The following is a 5,623-nucleotide window of genomic DNA, read 5'->3' on the forward strand; positions in this document are numbered from 1 at the left end:
GTGGAAACAGAATGCACCTGAGCTCAATTTTGAGCATCATGGCAAAGGCTGTGAATACTTATGTACATGTGGTTTATTTATCTTTTAATAAACTAGCAAAAAAAAAAAAAACTTTTTTCACACTGTCATTATGGGGTATTGTGCTTAGACTTTTGAGGAAAAAAATGAATTTCATCCATTTTGGGATGAGGCTGTAACATAAAATGTGGAAAAAGTGAAGTGCTGTGCATACTTTCCAGATACACCGTATCAAGGCAAAATGTGAAACAGCAGCTCACTACTTTCATTGTCTAAGCTATGAATATATGAGCAACCTATGAGTCATCCAGTGCAAGACAAAGACAAAGCAAATATGATTCCTGACTTCTAAATTTATAATGCTGAGGAATAATTCACACATAACTCTTCATAAGATGGTGACTAATAGCGGAGGAAGAAATTCAGTTTGAGGCCACCATAAACACTTTCTGGCAGTTTGAAATACTTTGTGATATTGTCCATGATTTGGTCATGTATCCAACTGCAGAATCGGCAACAGAAACAAACATAATCAAAAACAAGGACACTTAAACTAAGTTTCACATTTTCTTTTCCTTACAATGTGCATTTTTAAAAATAGTGCTGAACGTTATTAGAACACATTTGGGATGGCAACAATTCCACAAACTCTGAACATTTCTTAAGCTGGCAGATGGGTCCTCCATTTTATTTGATGCTGCTGTTTACTATTGTTTACTCAGCATGTCTCTCTCTGAAAATCATGTAGGTCCCACCTGGAGCCTCATTTGAATTCTGTCTGCTGGGCCAAAAAAAAAAAAAGAGATTCCACAATCGACAAATAATAAATTCTTCGACAAACTCATGAACCCATTTCAGCAGCCAATACAAACAGCTCTATCTTGACAAGGTATGGTGCAAAATCTAAAGCGCATAGCGCAAGTGCATTTGGCGCGTGTCCACTTTCACTTTACTATTTATACAGTGTGTAATGTGAGCACAAAGTAGGGCCCCTACATGATGATACGAAGCACTCATTCCTTATCAGTGTAACGCAGATCATAGCACACACACGTCACAGTGCACCACTATCCACACAATGAAGGATGAGTAGCAGCTTTGCAGTGTGTACAACGTGCACAAGTTCTCCCATCTTTAGCATTTGTAGATGTCTGTTTTCAAAGAAATAATGAAAACATTCTATGCGTGCAAAAAAAAAAAAAAGAAGTTATTTCTTACATTTGATTAGTTCATGCATCTATGGCAAATTGCCATGTGCCTGAGATAGAAAATACAAACACAGGAAGGAGGGTTAGAAAAACAAAACAGGAGCCAGACCAATCCCCCGGACCACAATTCTAATAGTCACATGCACAGCCAAAATTCTTTAAGTATTTACTTCATGTGTACAAATTACTGTCATTAAACTGCAGAAAAGATTTACATAATCCATACACATAATAAAGGCAGCACAGTGGAGCACTGTTGCCTCACAGCAAGAAGGTTGTGGGATCGCTTCCCACCTCGTCCTTCCTGTGTGGAGTTTGCATGTTCTCCCCATGTTTGCGTGGGTTCCCTCTGCATGCTCCAGCTTCCTCCGACATCCAATGGCACGCAGCTTCGGTGAACTGGAGACTCTAAATTGTCCGTAGGTGAGCTTACGACTGTGAATGTGTTTGTTAATTGACGCCTTTATGGTGTCAAATCTCCCACGTAATCACATTCTTGCTGGGGAGGCTGAGATTTCGTTATCAGTGTAAACAAGTGTTTGCGGCAACTTTGTTATGTGTCGGACGCAGCCCGGAGAACCGACCAGCGTTTGAAGGACCCAGTATAAAATAAGCAGAGCACGGTACAAAGGATAACAGAGTTTAATGAACATAACAGTGCTGTGAAAAATATAGAAGTGCGCGGTCTGGCGTGGTGGATTGCGGTGCGCTCCCAGCAGTGCTAACGGTCCGGAGCCAGAACTGGTTCGGACCCAAGGACCCCGCCGACACCCCCCAGGTGGCCGCGACAAACCGAGTCTGTGAAAGAAGGAATCATTATGTGAGTCCACACTCAACACACAGAGAGAACGCTCAAAGGTGTACAAACAGCAAACACTTCCTGGCTTAATTACTAATCAGCTTCCCACCCTGCAGGCATGGAACATCCAGTTCACAAACTCACTGCAGCGGAAGCTGATTTAAACGACCAACATACAGCTCAATATAATAAGGTGTGAGGGACACCACATTTACTGACTGTATAAATGTTAGTCACAAAATCTAACGTACCTCAGGAAGTGTGCTGATGAGCGTGAGACCTCACCCCCTCCTCTTTCACAGACCATGCATCAAACCTGGACGTTCTCTGCATCCACTGATGATGAGATGGCTCCCGAGACGACGATCTCACCCGTCTGGTCACAAGGTCGAGTCTCTGGCAAATACACACTGTGTACTCCAGTCTTAAATGCCACCATGTTCCAATCCATGTCAATGTACCACAGCTGTGAGTCCTGATGAGCCGCAGGTGATCAGCCTCAGGTGATCAGGGTGAGGTCCTGATAAACTCAGCTACACAGCCACTCAGTCCCAAATGCAAGCCACCTGGAAGGAAAAACAAAAGACAGAAACAAAAAGGCAGCCAGGCCCCCCAGCCATACAACAGTACCCCACCCTCACGGGAAGCCTCCCGGCGACCACACAAACCTGGCCCAGGAGAAACACCCCCCTCCAGGGACCATGGCTGGAAACCGTATCCGCATTCATCTTCCAACAGAATCTTCATCTAACAGAACGGTAGATGTCTTCTCCTCTGGCTGCATCTTTGCCCTTGTTTCTATCAGTCAATTAGCACAGGTGTGGCCAGGAGTTCTTGAACCTGTGCGGTCAGCCTTTGTCCAACCATGTGCACAGTCTGATTAGTCATAAAACAAAAAAGACAAACACAAACAACCAAACCCCCCCCCCCCCCCCTCCCCAGAGGCCCGTTCCATCAAACCCCGGGAAGGGGAGAAAAGAAAAACAACCCAAACTTAAGCTAACAAATAAAAACACTAACACCCCCCCAAGAGGACCGTTCCATCAAACCCCGGGAAGGGGAGAAAACAAAAACCCAAACTTAAGCTTGCAAATAAAACTACTAACACCCCCCCCCCCCCAACGACATGTAGGGACCAACACCCCCCAGAGGACATCCCGCCAGCTCCAGGAGTAATAACCACAGCCGAGGTCCCTCTGGGATCCAACGTCACCCACGGGGACTCCCAGCGCCTCCCAGAGGACCATTCCATCAACCCCAGGAGACGCCTCCCCTCATGACCAACGGACCCAGCCCCGGCCATCTATGGCTAGATGGACCCACAGCCCTTTCCCCCCCAGAGGACACCACAGTCAAACCCTGAGGGCGGAAACTGGGGGGAAAAACAAAAGGAGAAAAAAAAAAACATACAAACAAAACAACCCCAACCCCACCCCCTTGGCGCAGTGGAAACTGGAAGCACGTCCAGTGTCACCAACAGTGACTATACCCCAGAAGCCAACCGGGAAGAGTGGAACAGCAGTTATGGCAGACAGCACAAAACGGCGCCACTCCTCCGACTTCTAAACCAGCCACCAGCTGCGGGTATATCCCACTGCCCCAAACCTCAGCCACGCCGATGGCAGACGGCTCAAAGGCGTGCTGAAGCCGGAGGTGGAACAGGGAAACAACAAACAAAAACTCCCCCCCCCCCCCCCCCCAGGTGCAGAGGTTACCTGGGAAACGCCCAGCATAACCAAACTGCACCACTCCAGCAACGCCGACACTACGGCTCACACGGCTGGAGCCAGAGGAGAAGAGAGGGAACAAAAAGAAAATACCCCAAACCCCCCCCTCCCCTCCCGGGTGCAGAGGTTACCTGGGAAACGCCCAGCACAACCAAACTGCACCACTCCAGCAACGCCGACACTACGGCTCACACGGCTGGAGCCAGAGGAGAAGAGAGGGAACAAAAAGAAAATACCCCAAACCCCCCCTCCCCTCCCGGGTGCAGAGGTTACCTGGGAAACGCCCAGCACAACCAAACTGCACCACTCCAGCAACGCCGACACTACGGCTCACACGGCTGGAGTCAGAGGAGAAGAGAGGGCATAACAAAAAACAAAACAAAAAAAAAAGAAAAAAGAAAAAACCCAAATACCCCCCATGACCCCCCAGGGGACCGTCCCATCAAACCCCGGGAGGCGAAACCGAAAGAAACAAAAAGAAAGACCAACAGACTAACACAAAGTTGCTTGGGTCCTTTTTTTTTTTTCTTTTTCAGACAGACTGCAGGGTCACAACCCCAGACCCTAATAGTGAAAAACAAAAAATAAAATCCCACACAAAAAACAACTCAAAAAACACCCACACAAAATGAACTAACACAAAACAAATAAGTGATTCATACCGTCAAGCTCAAACAAATGGAACACACCTGTTCCAACTTAAGAGCTTGACGGTAATGTGACTCAGTCACCAAAAGAGGGAGCCAAAGTGCTAAAAATGAAAAAAACCCTTTGGTAACTGAGAAAACAAACTCATGCTGCTTTTCCTGTGAGCAGCACACAACCAAAAATGTGATTCAACTAAATAACACCGGAGCTGACACAACAGACGCAGTAGTTATCTTCATCCGGGGAAACGGGGCTACAACTGTCACACGGGAAGCACAGCGACCCGTGCCACAGAGCTCCGCCGTGCGCGTGCACCCATTACAGACACACTCTTGCAGCTCCCGTTTAAACCTCTTATCCGGTCGGAGCGTGACGCGAAGCCGTCGCCAGTCACACTCCACCACGACCCTCGGATAAGGCACACACAGGAACACGGCTGCATGAGCGCTCAAATCAGTATTCGGTAATGGGTTCTCCGACGCGCACCATCCGGGCGGAGAGCACCCGCAACTGATCCGGATAACTTCTGAACGTCTGCTGCCGCCTTCCCGGCGCGTTACCGTCTCTGCTACCGCTGGGTCCGTGATGTTTGGCCAGAGACTACTGTTATGTGTCGGACGCAGCCCGGAGAACCGACCAGCGTTTGAAGGACCCAGTATAAAATAAGCAGAGCACGGTACAAAGGATAACAGAGTTTAATGAACATAACAGTGCTGTGAAAAATATAGAAGTGCGCGGTCTGGCGTGGTGGATTGCGGTGCGCTCCCAGCAGCGCTAACGGTCCGGAGCCAGAACTGGTTCGGACCCAAGGACCCCGCCGACACCCCCCAGGTGGCCGCGACAAACCGAGTCTGTGAAAGAAGGAATCATTATGTGAGTCCACACTCAACACACAGAGAGAACGCTCAAAGGTGTACAAACAGCAAACACTTCCTGGCTTAATTACTAATCAGCTTCCCACCCTGCAGGCATGGAACATCCAGTTCACAAACTCACTGCAGCGGAAGCTGATTTAAACGACCAACATACAGCTCAATATAATAAGGTGTGAGGGACACCACATTTACTGACTGTATAAATGTTAGTCACAAAATCTAACGTACCTCAGGAAGTGTGCTGACGAGCGTGAGACCTCACCCCCTCCTCTTTCACAGACCATGCATCAAACCAGGACGTTCTCTGCATCCACTGATGATGAGATGGCTCCCGAGACGACGATCTCA

The 5,623-nt window shown here is 48.0% G+C and overlaps 1 long non-coding RNA gene across 1 annotated transcript; it reads left to right on the forward strand.

Annotated features, from left to right (window-relative positions):
* The first annotated feature begins 924 nt into the window (after window positions 1-924).
* Window positions 925-5,323, forward strand: LOC117515158. The gene is made up of 3 exons (XR_004562086.1): window positions 925-1,001; window positions 2,537-2,542; window positions 5,312-5,323. It is a non-coding gene; the product is annotated as an uncharacterized LOC117515158 (long non-coding RNA).
* Window positions 5,324-5,623: the final 300 nt, after the last annotated feature.

This window comes from Thalassophryne amazonica, chromosome 8 (genome assembly GCF_902500255.1).
Source record: "Thalassophryne amazonica chromosome 8, fThaAma1.1, whole genome shotgun sequence".
NCBI lineage: Eukaryota > Metazoa > Chordata > Actinopteri > Batrachoidiformes > Batrachoididae > Thalassophryne > Thalassophryne amazonica.